At 42.0% G+C, this 20,734-nt stretch overlaps 1 long non-coding RNA gene across 1 annotated transcript; it reads right to left on the reverse strand.

Moving 5' to 3' along the window:
* Positions 1 to 11,866: 11,866 nt before the first annotated feature.
* Positions 11,867 to 20,717, reverse strand: LOC108585567. The gene is made up of 3 exons (XR_001902100.3): positions 20,441 to 20,717; positions 18,295 to 18,377; positions 11,867 to 11,987 (listed from the first exon to the last, which is right to left on the reverse strand). It is a non-coding gene; the product is annotated as an uncharacterized LOC108585567 (long non-coding RNA).
* Between the last annotated feature and the right edge of the window lie 17 nt (positions 20,718 to 20,734).

The raw sequence follows: 20,734 nt of genomic DNA on the forward strand, positions 1-20,734 counted from the left end.
CAGGACACAACACCTCAAAATATGACCGTAGGAGGCCGAAATATGCCACTCTGGGATATACTTCTTTGGCATATTTTGAGCAGGTTATTCTGAGAAACTGCAGACACAGGAGTAGCTCTGAAAAGCTGTCCTTTGGTAAAAGAAATTTACTTCCGTAAAGGAAAACAATTTTTATAGGACTCTCATCAACCAGGGAAGATCTTATCACAGAAGATGAGAATGAAGGTTGACACTTTGCCCAGATGGACTTCATCACAGGCTGTTACAGATTCTTCTGATAGGCTACTCTGAAACAACTTTTATTACCCGAGAGAATTTTTATCCACATAATGAGACAACCTTTGTTTGCCACACGTTTCCTCCCCTCACCCTCCCATGATGTGTGTCACCACCACTCCCAGAAGCACCAAGCCCCTCTTGCTTTCTGTAGCTCAGGGATACTAAATGAGCTTCAATCATCTGGCTCTTCTTCCAGTCTCAGATTCTGTGGGACTCCTATACATATATATACAATTAAATATGGTTTTATTTTCCTGTTAATCTGCCTACTGTCCATTTTTCATAGACTCAATTATCACACCCTCAGAGAGCAGAAAATCTTCCCTCTCTGCGCAATACTCCACTCTCTAGCCATACAGACCAATTCATCATTCGCTGAATGGCACCTCCTCCTCCTCTCGGGGTGCCTTTGGACTCCCGTTTCCTTTGTCTGCAGCATCATGCCCCACCTTCTCTAGCATGAACTAATTGAACAACTGTCATTCATCCTTCAAGCCTCAGGTCAAGCATCTCCTCATCTGTCTTAGTTTGTTTCCTGCTGCTTCTAATAGAATACCTGAAAGTTTATAACGAAAATGAACTTTTCTTATAGTTATGGAGGCAAAGTCCAAGGTCAAAGGGTCACATCTTGGTGAGGGCCTTCTTGCTGGTGGGAACTCTCTGCAGGGTCCAGAGGTGGAGAAGGGCATCACATGGCAAGAGGGCTGAGTGTATTAGCTCACGTCTCTCTTCCCCTGTTTTTGAAGCCACCAATCCCATTCCCATGATAAACCCATTAATCCATGAATGGATTATTCCATTCATTAGGGCAGAGCCCTCTTGATCCAATCACTTCTTGAAGGTCCCACCTCTCAATACTGCCACGTGGGGGACTAAATTTCAACAAGAGTTTGGGGGGGACAAATGTTCTTTTTTCTTTTTTAATATGTATTTTGTATTTCAACAGCTTTTGGAGTACAAGTGGTTTTTGGTTAAATGGATGAATTATATGGTGATGCATTCCAAGATTTTAATGCACCTGTCACTTGAGTAATATATGTGGGAATGAAAACCGGCTATGTAGTTTTTATCCCGTGCTCTCCTCTTAACCTCCCCTTTCTGAGTCTCCAAAGTCCATTATATCACTGTCTCTGACTCTGCAGACTCATAGCTTAGTTCCTACTTGTAAGTAAGAACATACAGTATTTGGTTTTCCATTCTTGAGTGACTTTACTTAGAATAATAGCCTCCAGCTCCATCCAAGTTGCTGCAAAAAACACTATTTTGTTACTTTTTATGGCTGATTAGTATTCCGTGTTGTATATATACCACATTTTATTTATCTACTCATTGGTCAATGGACACTTAGGTTGGTTCCATATCTTTGGAATTGTGAATTGGGCTGCAATAAACATATACGTGAATGGGTTGTTTTCATGTAGCGACTCCCAGTAGTAGGATTGCTGGATCTAATGGTAGATCTACTTTTAGTTCTTTAAGGAATCTCCACACTGTTTTCCAAAGAGGTTGTACTCATTTACATTCCCACCAGCAATGTATAGGCATTCTGAAGGGGACAAATATTCAAAGCACAGCACCATCCAGGAAGCTTTCCTGACACTTCCCCAACCTCCAAGCCAGGTGAAGTGCCCCTCTTAAACAGCACCATCAGGGTCTTATGTCACTTTTTACACAGGATTGTAATTGCTGGGGTGCTAATCTGTCTCCCCTATTCCCTTTGAGCTACGTGAAGACAGTAAGTACTGATTCTTGCCTTTATTTTCCCAGCACCACTGTGTATCGAATGAACGAATCAACCAATGAAGTCTATTTGGGGAGTAGACATTAACAAATAATTACCTGGCAGTCCATGGCAATTGACAAAACTGAGATTTACGTAGAAGGGCTGACGAAACTCAGAGGAATAGTCACCTAACCTGCTTGGGGTGGAGAATCAGGGAAGGCTTCCCAGAGGATGTGGCATCTGAAATGCAAAGGCATCCCAGGATGAGGAAGGTCATCTGCAAGGACACAGAGACTTGAGGGACTGGGGCTCCTCTGGACACTGTAGTGGAGCACTGCAGAATAGGAACCCTGTGGGGAGTAGCTCAGTTTTGAACCTGACAAGGTGGACAAAAGTGGGCTAGGATTCACTTTTCAAATACCACTATGTCTATGCAATCCTAAAATGATTAGGCATCCTGTTTATTTGAGGTTTTGTTTATTTCCAGTTTTGTTTATCCTGTCCCACCTATGCTATAAGATTTCTTTTTCCTTAGACGTGTCCCTTGGTACCACAGACCACATTTTGGCCAGCACATAGTAAATGTGCCTATTTGACACTGATTTTTTAAAAAGAGGCATACAATACAGCTTTTCAAAGCAAAACGTTTCTAAACGCTATTAGTTTATTTAGCTATTTTCATTGAATACCATTTCCAAAAGGTTAGGGATAAAAACTGAAGGTGAAATAAGCATAGTTTTAATCACATAAGAGTGTTGTAATGCCAAAAGTAAAAAAAAAAACAAAAAAAACAAAACTGCACCTCACTGTTTTACCACTCTCTTTAAAGTGATGACTTACATAAGATTATAAAAGAAATAAATAAAAATTTATCAACTAGCTTGTTCCGCCCATTTGTGCTAGGAACACTGTCTTCAACAGGAGCCCAAATGTGGGCTGGGATCTGTCTCATCTCTGGCCAGTGTCTTCCTCCTCCTTGCTGTGCCAGGAGCCCCTCTTAAAGCCACAGTGCCACTTGAAGGGCTCTTTATACATTGCAGATTCACTCACGGAAGGAGGAATTTTTATTCAAAGACTTTGATACATAATGAAAGGTACCCGCATTTCTTAAATTAGACAGGCTAGGGAGCTAAATGACCCTTGTAACTGAATTTGTCCCTCTTTCATCATTAGTCATCTTTAGATGCATGAATGTGGACTTTTCATGGTAATGGAAACAGTTGTGACATTCTGGTTAAAATCAAACTTCCTGAAGGCATTCCTTGAGACAATACCCACCCCCTTCTAACTAATTATTTTTATAATTGCAATTTTCTTTTGCTATCTTCCCCATCCCCCTAATATATTAAAAAGTTTTATTTCTCAGAGTTTATATGCAAAACATGCACATAAAAATATGGTATGTTTTCTTATGAAATATTTTCCCAAAATACTTGGCTTTAGAACTAAGTGTCTTTCACTGACAATAGCATTTCCTTAATATAGGTGGATAAAAATCACTGCAAGTTAAACAGCAAAATATTATCTGAAAAGAAAGGGCAGAAATCAAAATTGACCATACAAAATGAAAATGAAATAAAGAAATGCAAGGAATCCAGGTAATAAACAGAGTGAGGATAAATCACCATCTGATAGTGAAAGTAGGCCTGCTTTTAAAGTCACTTAAAAAAAAGAGAGAGAAACAAAAAACAGGAAGTTAGTTTTGATAGTCTCTAAGGCCTCTTCTGTTCTGGAATGTGATGCTTCTATGAAATTTATTCTTTGTTTTCATTTTAAAATCGAAGATGAAATTATTTTATGAGAGAGGCCAAAGCTGACTCATAGTTTTTGAGCCCACCCTACCATTTCCCTCTAGAGTACCCGGCGGCATTTCCCTCTAGAGGTACTCTAGAGTACCTCCTTTACCATGATCTCTTCCTCCCACTCTTCCTTTCTTCTTCTTACTCTAAGACAAACTCATAGAAGTAGAGTGTAGGATGGTGGTTATCAGAGACTGGGGTGCTCAACAGGTCCAGGGTTTCAGTCCGACAGGAGGAGGCATAAGGTCTGGTGCTGTATCTCAACAGCACAGTGACTATCCTTAATAATGTATATTTTGGAATAATGAAAAGAGAGCATTTTAGGTGTTCTCACCACAAAGAAATGATAAATATTTGGGCCAGGTGCTTATGCCTGTAATCCTAGCATTTTGGGAGGTTGAGACAGACAGATTGCTTGAGCCCACGAGTTCAAGACCAGCCCAGGCAACATGGCAAAACCCCATCACTACAAAAAATTACATAAAAATAACCAGGTGTGGTGATGTGCACCTGTAATTCCAGAGACTCTGGAGTCTGAGGTGGGAGGATCACCTTAGCCCATGGAGGTTGAGGCTGCAGTAAGCCATGATTGAGTCACTACACTCCAGCCTGGGCAACACAGTGAGACCCCAGCTCAAAAAAAGATAAATATTTGCAGTAATAGATAGGCTAATTATCTTGATTTGATCATTCCACAATCTATACATGCTCTGAAACATCATGCATGCTATAAATATATGCAATTATTACTTGTCAATTAAAAATACAATAACACATAAATAAATTAAAACAGCTACTATGTCCTAATAGGCTCAGGCTCTGTGCTGGGCACACAGAAGTGAATAGAAATCTCTCTAATCTTGGACTAGCAACATAGGAGACAGGGGTGTACAAACTACAGTGGAGAGATAAAGGAGCGAATAGTTGGCCCTTTTGGGGTGAGTCAGGAAAAGTTTCAGGATGCAAGAAGTGGCTCATACAAGTGAGTAGGGATAAAAAAGAGGAAGAGGTAGGGAAGGCACCCCAGGTAGGGAAACTACCATGCATGCGGGCCCAAGGCAGGAAAATGGAAGCAAAAAGGAGGGAAGTGAGTATGGCTGGAGCCTTGGAGAAAAGCGGGAACGTGCTGGAATGTGAAAGAGGGCTGTAAAAAGATTTAGGCACAGAAGAAACATGATCAGCGTCACTATCTTTTGCTTCAGTTTTGATACCTCAATTTGATCCCTAAGTAATGCGTACGTTTAATTTGTGGTGGTGTTTTCAGGATTGAAATTCGTGCATATAAAGCACTGGGTGTAATGAATGGCAGGTAGTAGGAGCATAATACAGTGCTAAGACATTCAGGATACACATTCTATTTCTTTGTTTCTATAAATCACAGCTAGCTCAGGTCCTTCTACAAACATTGCCTAAAAGACATTTTCCAGGATGCCTTCCTTGTCTTGAATCAAACAGGAACTTTTGGGCTTATGGGTCTAGGAAGACAGGAGGCAACTGTGTTGATTGTTAGCCTCAGCGACTGCTGCTTCTGCAACTCTAGCTCTCTCATTGAAGGCAAATGATTCACTAAGGACTCCTTCCATCCCTGCTAGACTCAGCCACGGGTTTTTTTTTTTTCTTTTATATTTGTATTTTTTAATTGACACACAATAATTGTGCATATTCGTGGGGTACATAGCGATGTTTCAATACATATAATGTATATGATCACATCAGGGTAATTAGCATATCCCTTATCCCAAACATTTATCATTTCTTTGTGTTGGGAACATTCAATATCCTCCTTCTAGCCATATGAAACTATATAATATGTTATTGTTAGCTATAGTCATCCTATAATGGTATAGGACACTATAACTTATTTCTTCTGTCTAACTATAATTTTGTACCCTTTAACAAATCTGTTCCTATTCCTCCCTTCCCTCTACTCTTTCCAGCCTCTAGTATCTTCTGCTCTACTTTTTACTTCTGTGAGATAAACTTTTTTTAGCTTCCACATATAAGTGAGAACATGCGGTGTTTAACTTTCTGTGCCTGGCTTTATTTCACTTAACATAAGGTCCTCCAGTTCCATCCATGTTGCCTCGAATGACAGGATTTCATTCTTTTTATGGCTGAATAGTATTCCATGGTATATATACACTACATTTTCTTTATCTATTTATTTGTTGTTGAACACCTAGGTTTCACAACGTCCTTTGAGTAGATCTCCAAGAAAACTCAGAAATCACTCCTTCCATGTCCTCACTCCTCAGAGATTGCTGGGGAGTACTAACGTGCCCGTCACTAAGATGCCAGAGGTCATGACCCCATTCACAGTCGGGACGTGGGGATGTCAGCACAGCTGGGGATTGGGTCCTCCTTAGTCCCACCCTCAAAACACTAAAGTCAATTGTTGGTGGGAATGCAAAAGGGCCCCTTTGGAAACTAGTCTGGCAATTTCCTAGAAAGTGAAAAGTAGACGTATCAAATAATTCAATAAACCCACTCATGGGTGTTTACCCAAGGGAAATGAAAACTTATATTGATGTAAAACTCTGAAAGCAAGTGTTTATAGTGGCTTTATTAATAGCCTCCTCAAACTGAAAACAACCCAAATAAGTACATCCAACAATGGAATACTACCCAGCAATACAAAGTAGGAACTACTGCTACACACAACATGGAAGACTCTCAGGTACTTACACTAAGTGAAAGGAGCCAGGCTCAAGAGACTTCATACTATATTGTTACATGTAAATGACATTCTGGAAAAGGCAAAACTATAGGGACAGAAAAACAGATCAGTAGTTGCCCGTTACTGGGAATGGAGGAGGGGATGACTCTTTAGGATAATGGAACTGTTGTAAATCTTGATTGTGGTGGTGATTACATAACTGTATTCTTCAAAAGTCAGAATTTTGCGCCCAAAAGATAGAAATTATGAAGAGAAGCTATGTAACTTCCTTTTGCACATCACAGGTCCCTATAACTCATGTGGAAAGTGTGGCCCCAGAGGGAGATATCAGGCTTTCTGCTGAGAAGGTGGGTGGGTGCTTCAGATAGAATTAATGAAAACATAACATAAAATAAACATGATGAACAAAATATCAAACTTTAAATAGACAGGATCCGACATCGAACTGGCCTCATTTGCTCAAACCTCATCCCAGCCTTGGCAAAACTTCATGTTTAAAAATAGCTAGGCAGACAGCTATAGTTTGAGTACTTGATTTTTTAAAACACTGTATTAAATTAAAGTTATTATTTATCTTGATTACTGAGTTTTTTTTTGTGTTTCCTTCTATTTTGTTCCTGGGATGAGAGTCTCACTTGCCTGACTCCAGTCCCTATCTTATTTGAGTGATTATGTGGAAAGGAGGAAATAGAGACCCATTCATTTGAACCCCAAGCGTGCAGAGCAAGCCATGCTTGTTTCAATGATCACAGGTTTCAGATTAAGCCTGGTCCTCCTGCCTTCAGAGCGGCTGCCTTCATTTATACTAGAAGATGATGGACAGATCTGGGCCAGCAGAGACCTCTGAGTGAGCTGCATCTGAACTCTCCCACTTGGAAGACTCTGAGCCTTAGGCATGTTCCTGCATTTCTGAAAAGGGAACGATGCTATCCAACCTACAAGGCTGTTATAAAGACTAAGACATCATCTGCAGTGCCTAGCATATGGATTGCACAGTGGGAGGCACTTAATAAATAGGAAGTATTTGAATGTCTGAGATGCATTTTGCCAAAGTCACTCATATGATGAAAGGTTCATATTTTACAAAGTAAAGACAAGCAACATCAACAATAACAATGACAAAAACAAAACAGTATATTATCCACTTGGAGTTACAGGAGCTCCAGAGAAGTAGAGAGGGAGGCAGGGCAGGAACCATGACCAGAAGCTTTGTGGTTTCTCCCTCAGACAGTGTTCCCAGAAAAACAACTCTCTCTGTCTTGCCTAATTCTCTGAACAGGTGGACATTTGCATCTATAACAATATCCACATTCACAATGGGGTTCTAGAGCTCCTGGTTTAGAGAGATCAGAGAGAGCTCAAGTAAGGGGCATCACTGAGGCCCCTCAGACCCCCTGATCTCTTTGCTGTGCTTCTCACCTTCTCAGGAATGAGGATTGAATCTCAACCTTCAAAGCCTCCATACGACCCAGGGGTGACAGTTCTGGATCTGGCAGAAGTTCTTCTGTTTTGTGGCATGAGGATGGTCACTTGCTTCATTCAGAACTGAGGCAGATGTTTCTCTCTTTGCAAGATCTGCTGTTACTTCCACTGGAATTTGCTAGGAAAGAACAAGGTGGCTGGGGCCAAGCTGACATCTCACCTAGAAGTGCTCGATTCATGTTCTCTGAGCAAGAGTGTATTAGTCCATTCTTATGATTCTAATAAAGACATACCCAAGCTGGGTAATTTATAAAGGAAAGAGGTTTATTTGACTCACAGTTCCACAGTGCTGGGGAGGCCTCAGGAAACTTACAATCATGGCAGAAAGGGAAGCAAACACGTACTTCTTCACACGGCAGCAGGAAAGAGAAGTGCAGAGCAAAAGGTGGGAAGCCCCTTATAAAACCATCAGATCTTGTAAGAACTCACTCACTATTATGAGAACAACAGCATGGGGGTAACCACCCTCATGATTCATTACCTCCCACTGGCTCTCTCCCATGACACCTGGGGATTATGGGAACTACAATTCAAGATGAGATTTGGATGGGAACACAGCCAAACAATATCAAAGAATATATTATGATCCATGCTGATATTAAGGAAAATTATTCTGCCTTGGTATGAGGTGGATTGTGAAAGAGAAGGACAAGATTTGCTGATTTATTCAAAACATATTTACTGCATGCTTACAACATACTGGCCCTCTTCTAATCAATGACTGTATTGTAGAGAGCAAAGTAGACAAAGTTTTGCTCTCAAGAGACTTCAATTCTAGAAGAGGCAGATTGTGCTGGGCAGAAAATGGCCCCTCAAAGACATCCACATCCTGGGCCAAGCGCGGTGGCTCACGCCTGTAATCTCAGCACTTTGGGAGGCCAAGGCAGGCGGATCACAAGGTCAGGAGTTCAAGATCAGCCTGGCCAACATGGTGAAACCCCGTCTCTACTAAAAATACAAAAATTAGCTAGGTGTGGTGGCATGCCTGAAATCCAAGCTACTCGGGAGACTGAGGCAGAAAAATTGCTTGAACTCAGGAGGCGGAGGTTTCAGTGAGCCGAGATTGTGCCACTGCACTCCAGCCTGGGTGATAGAGCAAGACACCATCTCAAAAAAAAAAAAAAAAAAAAAAAAGGACATCCACATCCTAATCCTTGTAATCCATAAATATGTTGTTACATGGTGAGGGGGAATTAAAATTGCAGCTAGAATTAAAGTTGCTAATCAGCTGACCTTAAAATAAGATTATCCTGGTTTATCTAGGCGAGCCCAATGTAATCACAAGAGTCCTTGAATAAGGAAGTGGAAGGCAGAAGAGTGAGACCAGAGAGATGGCATCATGAGAAAGACTCAAGCTGCCTTTGCTGGCTTTAAAGATCAAAGGGTCCACAAGATGAGAAATGAGGGCAACCTCTAGAAGCTGAAAGAGGTAAGGAAACAGATTGTCCCCTGGAGCTTCCAGAAATAATGCAGCCCTGGCCACAGTGACTTTATCTCAGTGAGGCCCATTTCAGATTTCTTTCCTCAAGAACTACAAGATGATAAATCTGTGTTTTCAGCCACTAAGTTTATGGCAATTTGCTACTGCAGCAATAGGAAACTAACAGAGAACCAAATAAAATGAATGAATGAATGAATGAATGAATGAATGAATGAATGAATGACATAATGTCAGGAAACAGTAAGTGCTCAGATGAAAACTAAAGCATGGCAAAGAGATGTGTAGTGAAGGGAGTGAGTGATGGGTGATATAACGGAAGTGATGTTTTTGAAAGATGAATGTGAGCTCCAGAGAGGTTAGAGGTGGGGAACTTGGAAACGGAGCCAAGTGATGTAGTCACATGACACGACCGAGACCCCCAGAAGCAGGCAGGGCTGGGCAGGCTCTTTCATGGGTCCCCCAATAGCCAAATCGTGGGGCTGAGTTGGTTGCTTTATGTTCCACACACAATACTCATAAGAAAGGTCTGGAAACAAAATTTAGTGCATAAGAAAAGAGAAATTGACCTAATCTTTTAGGCAACTCATTTGAGAATCCATTAACTTCTTCCCTTATGCACTTGGTCTAATCCAATACTGAGTCATTTCTTTGATTCATTCTTTTTTTTCTTTACTTATTTGTTGGTTTATTCACTTATTCATTAACTCATCCAATCAATAAGTATTTCCTGAGCACATTACCAAGCTTGGGAGCACAATGGCGAGAAAAACAAATCTGGGCTCTGCCTTCATGAAGCACACTGTTGATTCTGCTGAAGGTTTAATATAAAAACATTAAACTACCACTAAGTTTGGCATCCACTAATCAAAACTGGCACTGGCCTAGTCTTCCTTAAAATAGCTCTGGTCCATTCTTCTGTCTGCAACTCCACTGCTACAGCCTTCTCTTACCTGGAAGAAATGGTCTCTAAAGGGGGTTTCCCCACCTGTGTCCAGACCCTCTGCCTCACATCCTCCCTCTGCAACACATCCTCCTGCAACACATCCTCCCTTCCCCACCTGCATCCAGAACCTCTGCAGCACATCCTCCCAAACACAGTCAAAATAGTCTTTTTAAGAAACAGATCTGCCCCATCACTCTTCTGACTACAATCCTTCAATGGCCTCTCATTGTGTACCCAAACTGATCCAAGCCTCCCATGTTGTGGCATATTCCTCAGCCTTCTGGTATCCTATCTGCTTGACTCCAGAAGGTGCTTGTGTCTTTCCTGCACTAGCACCCTTGCCCAAGCTGCCCTCTCTGCTTAAAGTGCTTTGCATTTCTTCCTAGACAGTCTGCTGGACAGTCTGGACAGCAAATGTGTAGTGGTTGAGAGCAGAGAGTTCATAAGCCCTGGGCCTACGTTCATTTAAATCCTGGTTCTGCCACTCAGTATAGCTGAGTGACTTTGGGCAAGTGAGGCAACCACTCTTTGTCTCAGTCCCTCATCTGTAAAATGAGTGTAGCAATATGATAATAGAAACGATCACAGGTTGGTGAGGACCTAATATATGTAAGTAAAGCACTCAGAACACTATCTGGCATACACACAGAAGCAGCTAATAGGAATTAGTTATTCTGTATCTCCCAATGCTCAGCACCTCTACCCTGCACACATTTCGATAATTGTGCTTTTGGTCCTTATTGCATTTATTGATTTTCGTGTCGGCTTGGCTCTTCTAGACTGTCAGCTTTTTAAAGTCAAGGATGGCCTCTGATTCATCCTTGAATCTTCTGGACTTGGCACATTTGTTAGTATATGTTAGGTGTTCAAAATTAATTTGTTGAATGAATAAATTTAATAAAACATGATTTTTAAAAGAATATATGAAAAAATTGAAAAAAATTTTGTTATTTTGAGCATGTCACAAGCTATTATGAAGTATATAAATCAAATGGAGAAATTTTATGTTTTCTATGTATCCATAAATTTAAGATCACTTTTTAACATTTTCAACAAAAGAAGGGAAATCTGGGAAATCCTCATGTTTTATGTTGCTCAGTCACGGATTTTAAAAAATTCGATATGGATCTTACCTTCTAAAACAAACAAGGCTATGCACTCCGTAATCCCAACTCTTCAGGAGACTGAGGCAGGAGGGTCACTTGAGGCCAGGAGTTTGAGATGCAGCATGCCATGATCACACCTGTGAACAGCCACTGCACTCCAGCCTGGGCAACACAGCGACCTAGTCTCAAAAACAAAACAAAACAAAACAAATAGCAGTTTTCAAAAAATTGTAATGAATGTTTCATTTTTATGACTCCATTTTGCTTCACATGCTGATGAATAATCTACATGGCTTACATATTTTTTTTAACTAATAACAAATAGAAACTTACTTCTGGCAGTTCTGGAGGCTGGGAAGTCCAAGGTCAAGACACCAGCTGATTTAGTGTCTGGTGAGGACCCACTTTCTGATTCATAGATTGCACCTTCTTGCTGTGTAGTATTTGGGCTGTCTCCTGGGTCCTGCAGGAGCAATCTGCTTCCTTCAGGGGGTCTGTGGATTCTCTTGGCTTTCTTGGTATAATCCTGCAGTAGTTCTGGAGCAAAAATCCACAATATGAGTCTCCACATGCTGCTCTGTCCCTCTGAGTGTGAGCTGCAATTTAGTCCTGCCTCCTATCTGCCATTTTCCTTCCCTGATTCCATGGTTTACATTTTAATATTTTATTAATAAAAGTAACACATCTTCTTTGGAGAAAATTAGGAAAATAAAACACAGAGAATGAATCTTATGCAGATATTTAAGGGAGTCTTACTTTTTTGGAATGAACATTGAGCAGTTCTGTAGTCAGATAATAATATGAGCTTTCCTGATCTTCACAGAATGAATCAAGTTCTTTCTGCTAAGTTCTCAAGTATCAACATCCATGGATACAGAGGGTGTTTTTTAAGGCAATGGGATGTGGCCTCCATCTAGAGATTTCAAGAGATTGGAGTCATGTGTATTAAACAGCCTGCCAAAGGGATTCTTTGGACAATTGGAAAAAGGTGTCTCTAGCTTGGGACCAGTCTGCAGGGCATGGCTTTTCTTTTCTTTTTCTTTATTTCTGTAAGTTTTATTTCTGAACCTTTAGTAACCCCAAAAGGCATGTGATTGTGTTAGTTTACATAAGTTTCACACATATTTCCTTTGCTCACTTCTCCTTCTGTGATAACCAATGCGTATTTGCCAAAAATCGATCACCATTTATTTAAAAATTATCTTTCTAGATACTATTATTTTTACTCAAGCTGCAATTAAATGTAAATATGCCATTTATGTTTCTGGTGTTTCTTTCTGCCAAAGAAAAATGCCATCAAATTAGAGATTTTGATTTGAATATAGGACTTCAATGAGTAATTGGAGACATTCTAGTAGAAAAGTTAGATGTGCAGACATAATTGAACTAACCAGTGTATTTCATTTCTATCAGCTTAACCATGGTAGTGTTTTTAGTATAATTTGCTTGCCTTCTTAATACTGAATTCTTTTAGTACTAAACATTTATGAAGGGCACTATTTTTTTCAGAATGTAATATATTTGTATAAAGCAAATGTTAAGTTTGTCTTTTTTTTTTTTTTTTTCTCACCACTGCTCACACTTGCTTCTTTATTTTGACCACTGTGTCAGGATATGATCTTGGATGGCTCCATAGGTCTCATCTATGAAGCCTCACATGGAGCTCACAGCAGTTTCTTCCTTTTTAGTCTGTGTCCACAGTGCTATCTTCAGCTACTCCAGTAAATAGCCTCCAGGGCTCTAAAATGGATAAGATCCTCTGCCTGCCTCTTGGCTTTTCTAGTTTTCCTTACAGATCTCATCGTTCATTGCTTTCATTGACTTGAACACCACCTCTCTCCTACCAGCACTTTCTCTCCCATTGTTCAAATGCTCCACACATCTGTCTCACGGCAGCACTTCATTGCTTGTCTCTATGGGTTTATTCTCTTTTCACATTGGAAGCTTCTTGATGGCTCAGTTTATGTCCTGTGCACCTGACCCATGTTGTTGGCCTCTGCCTGGAACATGCTTGCTCCCACTGTTTGCCTAATACATTAACTAATTATTGAGATCTCATCCAAATTTTAATTCCTCAGGGAAGCTTTCTCTGATGCCCAGATTAGATTGGGATCCCAGCGCTTTGATATCATTCCATGGTTCATGCCATGAAGTCCAGTTCGCAGTGTTATATTTAGGTGGTCATTTGTTTAATGTCCATATTTCCCACTAGAGAGTCAGCCATATAAGGAATAGGGCCGGGTCTGTGTTCCTGCCATTGCAACTGCTGAGCTCAGATCAGTACTTGACACAGAGCAAAGGCTGAATAAATATACTTCAACCTACTGAAATGAAGATGTAATTAACAAGTGGGGTGTCGTGACTTACGCCTGTAATCACCTTGGGAGGCCGCAGTGGGAGAATTGGTTGAGTTCAGGAGTTGGAGACCAGCCTGGCAAACATGGCGTAACCTCGTCTCTACAAAAATTAGCTTGGCATGGTGGCACACATCTGTAGTCCCAGCTACTTCGGAGGCTGAGATGGCAAGATCTCTTGAGCCCGGGAGGCAGAGGTTGCAGTGAGCTGAAATTGCACCACTGCACTCCAGCCTGGGTGACAGAGCGAGACCTGTTTCTCACATACACAAAGTGAATTGGTAATTAATAACTGAAATAAGGAACTGAAATAATGATCAATGAATGAATGAATATAGTGTTTTCATTCACATAATAACCAGAGTCTAGGCGGCTTTCATCAGTTTAGCAGGATGGTTAAAAACCTGGGCCCTACACTATTTAGCAAGTTATTTAACTCTCTGTGCTTCTTGTCCTTATCTGTAGATTGAGAATAATAAAAGTATATTTGGAGGTACTTTATATACTTGAATGTACCTTATGAGGACTTAATAAAAGCATATATATATATATATATATATATTATTCAGAACAGCCTAGCATATAGTAAGCACTAAACTCAGTAAGTATATGCCAGCACCCTAAAGAAACTACCTTTGCCTTGAATCATGAAATTTCCGTGATCACTGCATCCAATCATTGCTATTTTAATGTACCTACCTTGGCTCACATTGATACAAATATTTAATCGAATCTCTTTGTATATTTTTAGTGGTTATTACTCTGTATCTCTAAGTTCTCCCGAGCTGACTTATCCATCAGGTGTGGCAGGTGCAGTGCTGGCAATACTTGTAGAGACCCACACAAATATTTTAATTCCATCTAAAATCTGAAGGAGAAAACAAAACCTTGCAAGTCAAAGAAAATGTTTTCATATGTAATATTCATCCATTCACCTGTTTACCAACATTGTTGTGGAATATACCTCTATGACTTTTTTTTAAATGGAGGAATAAAAGATCCATGAAGGCAAAGGTGCCCAGGGCCCAGGAAAGTCACAGCACAGTCTGGCAGTTCTCAACCTGCTCCTCTGCATCAGAGGCTTCACTCGACAGTGAAATGAAAGAATCAAAACACCAGTGTGACTTTACAACATATATACACCATCAGAATACATCATACATCATCAGAATACATACATATACATACAGAATACTTACCTATACATACAGAATACATCATACACCATCAGAATAGTGTATGGCAAGGGCAGACTGATGATTGAGAAAGGACATCTCAGCACTAGATAACCTTTCTATGTGGGTTCTACCCCACAAAAGTGTGTGCACCCATGAATAATTTGCTAAGTAGTGTAGGGCCCAGATTTTTCACCATCCTGCTAAACTGAGGAAAGCTGCCTAGACTCTGGTTATTATGTGAATGAAAACACTGCATTCATTCATTCATTCGTCATTATTTCGGTTCCTTATTTCAGGAGGACTCCTCTTCACTCTCTTTTTCATCCATATCTTCTTCCCCACTTGTTCTTCAGCCCTTGCCCATCACCTCCCCAACAGATTTCCTGCACTTGCTCGTGCTCACCTTTGCCAGTCCCTCCTTGGTTCCTCCTTCGCTGTCCCCTCCCCTGTGCCCCTGCTGGCATGCCTGCTGTGATGAGCTCAGCCTAATGCTTCTCATATTGCTTTGGTTTGGGGGTTTATTTTAGCATCTTCTTTTGATACTTCCTCCTCTTCCCTCTTCTCTTGTCTTTATTCATTATTCTTGCTTATGGTTTGTCTTTGTGTTTTAGTTTCTTTTTTATTCTAGTTTTGGGACACTCTTGGTTTTGAATTTCTTCGTGTTTGAATCTTTTTTTTTTTTTCCCAGCTCCATTCTCTGATGTCCTCTCTCTCTCTCTCTCTCTCTCCCCCCCCCACTTCCTCTTTCTTTCTCTTTCTTTCTCTCTCTCTCTCTCTCTCTTCCTTCCTTCCTTCCTTCCTTCCTTCCTTCCTTCCTTCCTTCCTCTCTCTCCTCCCTCCCTTCCTTCCTTTCTTCCTTCTTTCCCTCTTCCTTCTTTCTTCTTTCTTTCATCTCCTTTCTCCCTCTTTCCCAGCCCTATCTCAGTTCTTTCAGTTCCTTCTTTCCTTTTTTGCTTCCTCTTCCTCTTGAGGACTTGACCTCTTCCCTCCCACTTCTAACCAGGGTTGTGAAAACTTCACCTTTTCTTCTAACTGGTGCAGCCCAGGGGACACTGTCTCCCTCAGCCATAAGGGCCACTGGAAAGGAGACTCGACGTGTGACTGAGACCTCATCTCCCTGAACTGGGCCTCCATGCACAGCCACTCATTAGATCATTCATTTTTCCCTGAAGACATTGGGAAGGAGAGAAGTAGAAGGCAAATGTATCACGTGTTCTGATGCTTAGCTGCATACTAGGGTCATTAAATTACCTGCCACTGATGACCCCGGTGCAGAGAAAAAGTGGCCATTTTTTTTTGTTTCTAGTCACCCTGCTTGCCTCAGCAGACAGCATGCTCCTCTCCCCCATGCACACCCTGGGTGGTTGGTGATCAAATTTAAATATTCTACCTGCATTAAACATAGTCAAATCTTGTCAATTAAACAGCATCTTCAGCAAATATGTAGGCTGTTCTTTGGGTAACAACGCTTAATATTGCAGATGCCTCCCCCTCCCCTGCTGCTCTCTAAGGTGGCATGGAGTAGGGGCGGGGGTCCTGAGGGGTTCTCCAGGTTCTGCGAAGGAACACGCCATCCCTGCCTCCTCTAGTCCTGGAGTGCTGACACCGGTTCTTTCGTTGTTCCCAGATGAAGCCTGAAGCTGCTCTAATTCAAGATCTGGTCTGTATTGGGCTCCTGCCTCCCCACTCAGTTTCCACAGACAGGCAAGAGTCCTCTGAGGAATGGCTGTGAACCCCAGGTCCTTGGCACAGGAGGCCCTGGCCACAGAGAACCACTCAGGGCAGATTTCCTGTTAGGTTCTTGGCTAATTCTGGGTCCTGTTTGTGTCACTCGAATATCAAGGTCACCCCAGGAAAGCTAAAAAGCAGCCTCTCCATCTGTCTAAAATGACTGTACCTTGCTACACTTGCCAGTTAGCCTGAGTCCTAATCAGGACAGATGTCCTGATTCTCATTTAGGACTTCAGACTAAATGGGAATCAGGACAGAAATGCTCCTTCCCATAGGCTCCCCTGAATTGATCTAGCACACACACGGTAATACTGGTTCACAGGTAGACTAGGCTTGACGTGGACTTCGCATGATTTAATTCTCACGACACACCTAGGAGGAAGATGTACAATTATCATTCACATTTAATAGGTGAAGAAACTGAGGCACAAAGAGGTTCAATGCCTTCCCCAGGATTACACAGCTCTATGGCAGAGGCTGGAGTGGGGCCACAGCCTGGCGGCTCTTCCCTCTCTGCTGAATCCCAGGGCCTCCTCCCTTTATTCCTCTCTGTTTCTCTTCCCAGTCCCCTGGGCTGAAAAAGTCGAGTTTTCTTTTATTTCCGCCATGCCTGCTCTTCTACCGTGAAGCTGGGATATTTACCATATAAAGACTGGATTGGGTTCAGTTCCTTTTGAACCTTTTCTTCTGCATATCCAGAGACTGCACTGATGCCAGCTGCCAGGCAATGTTTCACTTCTTCCACTGTCCACTTCAGAAGAATTCTGGGGACTGCCAAGACTGGCTGGTGGCAGTCATCCAACTCCCATATGGAGATCTATCCAGAATGTGTCCTCGAGAGCCTCGCTCAGATATCAACTCCACCTCAGCAGCTAATCATATCCATGTGGACACACATGGCAAGACTGCTTCCTCTGGCAGCAGCAAGGAATTTGACCAGGGCTGGCCTCTCACCCTCTCCTGCCCGGGCACCCTGAGTATCAGCAGCTGCCCAACATGCGGCTGCTGGCCATGGTGGTTCTAGAAGGAACCATGTCTTCATCTTGTACCCTAAGTAACCTCAGACAAACAGAATCAGAGTTGACAGTGTTCCCCATCAAGACCATAAGTCCTTCAAATGCCTTATATGTGAGCCATGTGCACCTGCAGAACCCAGGGTTTTACTCAGATTTCTGGATCCCCTATCAAAATATTTAAATACAGTTTAAGCCTTATGAGGTATGATTCTATTGCTCAATTAGCAGTAGCTTCAAGTGCAAAGACTAGCTTTGTAAGGCATTACAAATATATAAAATGTGAATGGAATCTACAGCAGGCAGGTCTTTCCATAAAGGACCATGTTCTAAACAACTTCATAGATTTATTTCTTTCAGTCATTTCACAAATGTTTTTAAGTAGAATCTCTTTTTCCTCTTCACTTCCAGATAATACTGTTTGCTATTCCTTTCAAATCCTATAGCAATAGTTCCCAACCTGGTATACTAGGATTCTTATGTGTCCTGAAGGGCACTAAGGGAGGTTTTCAACATATTTTCAGTATTTCTTACAGAAAATAGACTTTTATGATAAGGTTGTACTTACCAGTTAAAAACATTTCTTTGCCTTCAAGTGAAATGACAGATGACCCAAGTGGCATCCATGCAGATCTGATTACCACTCTTTAACTGAAATATATGGAAGTGTAAATAATTCATAACATGATAAAAGGACTTCAGGAGATGGGCGTTTCTGCTATGTGGGGTTCACATGGGGAAAGGATGCCCACTTGTGAGAGGACAGGGTCCTGCTGCTGCTGCATTGTCACCACAGTCGTGTCTACTCTCCCTTTGACAGTTCACAGTATCATTGTCACTGTGAAAATTGTCTTTTGTACTTATTACACAAACTTCTGATTAGAGAGGATGTCAAGGCATAGTGGCTGAGAAGCCCATGTTTTTGTTCAAGGGTGCCCCAGGGTTCAGTGGCTACCGAGGCCCTAGATCATTCTGGGTTTCACAAACTTGATAATAAAAATTGTCATTCCAGGCACAGTGGCTCATGCCTGTAATCCCAGCATTTTGAGAGGCTGAGGCAGGAGGATGACTTGAGATCAGGGGTTCAAAACCAGCCTTGCCAACATGGTGAAAGTCCGTCTCTACTGAAAATACAAAAGTTAGCTGGAGATTGATGCCTGTAATTCCAGCTACTTGGGAGGCTGAGACACGAGAATTGCTTGAATCCCAGGGGGTGGAGGTTGCAGTGAGTCAACACTGTGACACTGCACTCCGGCCTGGGCAACAGAGCGAGACTCTGTCTCAAAAAAAAAAAGAAAAAGAAAAAGAAAGAAAATTGTCATCTTTATCACAAACTGGAGCTATTGCAATTGGTAATCCATGCTCAGTGGATTCGTTGAGCCCTTTCTTCTAGAACACCCTCATTGTAAAAAAAACAAACAAAACTGGGAACCCTTATGGTGGAGCTGTGGCCCCAGGGGGCCAGCTGGCATGTCATCAAGAGGAAAAATGCCCCTACACCTGCAGTGACAGCGCCCTCTGCTGCTCTCATCTCTCTGCAGAGATGGGATGGGATAATGCGGGCAACAACCACTTAGTGTCAAGTTCTTCACTCAATAATTAGAACCCCAGTTCACTGGAGAGCTTCAACAAACATTTTGAGTGCAGCTTTTCTGCTGTAAATGTAGGCACTACAGAAAAGAAGGTCATTATGAATGCCGTCAAAAAGCTCACAGTCTGATGGGAAATCAGACCTGTACCACCTAGCTACTGGAGGATGCGCGAAATCCTATCTGTGCTTGGAAGGAGGTGTTATCAAGCAGATCAGGGAAAGTACAACATTCTGGGAGGGGAGGGTGGTGGCAGAAACCTTCACAGAAGAGGTAGCATTTGAATTGGCTCATTGAAGGGTAACAATTTCATGTGGGCAGAAGCAGTTGAGGATTGTGGCTTTACTTTGAAAGCACTTAAGAGGTGGAGGAGAGGCTGGACTTGGTGGCTCATGCCTGTAATTCTAGCACTTTGGGAGGCTGAGGTGGGCAGATCACCTGAGGTCAAGAGTTTGAGACCAGCTTGTCCAACATGGTGAAACCCTGTCTCTACTGAAAAAGAAAAAAAAAAAATCAAAATTTAGTATGGCGTAGTGGCACATGCCTGTAGTCCCAGCTACCTGGGAGGCTGAGGCAGGATAATTCTTGGACCCGGAAGGCAGAGGCTGAAGTGAGCCTAGATCATGCTACTGCAATCCCGCCTGGGCAACAGAGCAAGACTCTCAAAAAAAAAAAAAAAAAAAAAAAAACAGAGGTGGAGGAGATAAACTTCCCAAATGTCCTTTTGATCAATCATTCCAAATTGCTGGCTTTTTTCTCTAAGCTTGGAGGTTTCTTAAACATTCATTCCACTGGTTTCACCTGTCTCACATCATCTCCTTGTTTAATGCAGTGGTTCTCAGGAAAGTTTGGCCCACCAGCCAGCAACATCAGAATTTTTTTCTTTTTCTTTTCTTTTTTTTTTTTTTTTTTAGACGGAGTCTCACTCTGTAGCCTAGGCTGGAGTGCAGTGGCACCATCTCGGCTCACTGCAACCTCCGCCTCCCAGGTTCAAGCGATTCTCCTGCCTCAGCCTCCGGAGTAGCTGGGATCACAGGCGCCGGCCACCATGCCCGGCTAATTTTTTGTATTTTTAGTAGAGACGGGGTTTCACCATGTTAGCCAGGATGGTCGCGATCTCCTTACCTCGTGGTCCGCCCGCCTCGGCCTCCCAAAGTGCTGGAATTACAGGCGTGAGCCACTGCGCCCAGCCCAACATCAGAATCTTCTAGGAACTGGGTAGAAACGCAAATTCTTGGGCCGCACCCTAACTGCTGAATCTGAAGCTCTTGGAATTTCATCTGATACAAATTCAAGGTTGACAGCCACAGTTCTAACATGCAGGATCTTGGGAGCTGATACAGAGGCTGAGAACGATCTAGGTTGCTTTCCATGTTTCATTATGGCGAGACCCGGCTGAGGTTCCTGCCTTGACCTTCT

Source organism: Papio anubis, chromosome 6 (genome assembly GCF_008728515.1).
Source record: "Papio anubis isolate 15944 chromosome 6, Panubis1.0, whole genome shotgun sequence".
In the NCBI taxonomy this organism is placed as follows: domain Eukaryota; kingdom Metazoa; phylum Chordata; class Mammalia; order Primates; family Cercopithecidae; genus Papio; species Papio anubis.